The following is a 2,081-nucleotide window of genomic DNA, read 5'->3' as shown; positions in this document are numbered from 1 at the left end:
GCCCAAAACTCCAGCTTCAGGTCCAGCTTTCTGTTCCCTTGTGCATAAAGCTACACTAGCTCAAGTACTACTTTTTTTTTTTACTAATTAAGAGAACAAAAGTTTGAACCAGTCCAGTTTACCTTTTGGAGTGATGGTACATGCCATCTTCATAATGATTTGTGATCTCACTTTCACTAGAGAAGAACATCCCCCCCCCAAACCTGACCAAACCTTCTGAAAACGTCAAAATTTTGCTCCACAGCAACCCGAGTTACTCAGGAGATGTACACGAGGTGGCAAGAGACGTTCCTCCAGCCACAACCCTCGCAGGCTGTTTCCCACCAAACCCTGGCCGATGGGTCCCTCCCGCCCTGAATGCCCAGGCCAGGCACAGAGGTGGGCTCCGGGCTGTGCCAGGGTTTCCCTGCTACAAGCCCCCGGGCTGTAAAAGCCCTCTGCCTGGGGCCCTGCTCTGCTCAGCCAGGCTCTGAACTGCCTCAAAGGAGCACAGCTTCTCCTACAGAGGAACCCGGTTCTAACCCAGACACGAGGGTTTAACTGAAAACAATAAGAGTAAATGAGAGCAACACAAAATACGTCTGGTAAGAGGCTCATAGGCATTTTCTTCCAGACACCTATCATGAGTTCTGCTTGCTCGTTAGGAGTCTTTTCTACACTGCATTACAATAACCATGCTCTTGTAATAAACCCAATTAGTCTTGATTACACTTGTGACAACATTGTTAAGGTCACCAAGATCCCCGAGCTGGTCAGCGCCTTCTTACACCAAGAAATAATCAGATAAACGCTTGCAGAACTTGCTCGTTTTCAGCATCACAATTAAGAAAATAACCCCAACGAAATTAAGACAGTACTTGCAGCCTCATCTTTGGAATCGCTTTAGCCTTTCATCTGTTATAAATTTATTTAAATAATCTGCGTAAGTGAAGCAGAAGCACATAAAGTTGTTAAGTTTCCTGTTTTGTTAATACACAGACCACGTCTTCCACTGAGACTTCTCTCACAGCATGTGCAGATTTCCTATACTAACCACCAGACACAGCTTACTAATTAAGATTACTATTATTTTTACATAGCACATGCTATCATTCAATATAAAAAAAAATACCCCCAAATGCATTATAGGTTTTATTTTGCTAGTACATGAAGCTGCTATGAAGAAGTAATATATCCTAGCACTTTCCTTGTTTACTTCGTGTGACTGAATTAATCTGTTCATTCTAAAAGGATCCTGTATTACTATTAATAAAGCAAACACCAAAAAGTATGTTGTATTATTGATATTTTAAGAAAAATCAGAACAAATTCTCCCCTCCTGTAGAGGACTACTCTCACCAAACTTGCTCTACTATTCATCCTTAGTATCTGACAAGGAAAAGAGCCATAAATTTTACTGAAAAAGGCCCATCAGCTGTTCTACATTAACTGAAAATATTAATAGCAACTTATTTCAGTAGCGAGACAGCACTTTACAAGCAATTTAAACCAAAGGAGAAAGTTGCTGCGATCTGTTTTCACAGCCAGGTTACGCTTGCACATAACACTGTAATATTTAACCGAGACGCCTCAGCACATCAGTGCCAACGATAAGCTGCTTTCTGCCCCCAAAACGCTCTCCTCCCATTTTAAATGTGATAGACACGACCAAACTAGTGTATCTCCATAAACTGAACAAGTAGATTTAGTACGTTACCATATTATCTGGCGTTTACCTCAAAAGCACAGTTATTAAAGCGGAAAATGTTACCATCCCTGCCTTCTCCTAATCCCTAGGCTGCAAGTGATCAAGAACTGAGAATGTTGAGAAAACTGAGAAGGTACTTGAGGAGACATTACTACTGCAAGTCCAACCACGCCTTCTCCTTCAAACAGGCAAATCCTGAAGCAATGACTAATGTAAAATTATCACGGAGCAGAAGGTTATTTAAGAAGTACAAAGGTCTCTGGGCCAAGCGGGCCCTTCAGCCCCCCCGAGCCGCTCCTGGCGAGCCCCCGGCGCGGCAGCGGGGAGGGGGAGAGGCCCAGCGGCGGCTCCGCGCCGCGGCGACGGCTCCCGGGGGCGTTCGCCCTTCCCCCCC

This window comes from Athene cunicularia, assembly GCF_003259725.1.
Source record: "Athene cunicularia isolate RWA chromosome 7 unlocalized genomic scaffold, athCun1 chr7_part1, whole genome shotgun sequence".
Classification (NCBI taxonomy): domain Eukaryota; kingdom Metazoa; phylum Chordata; class Aves; order Strigiformes; family Strigidae; genus Athene; species Athene cunicularia.
Note: the sequence above shows the minus strand (reverse complement) of the source record.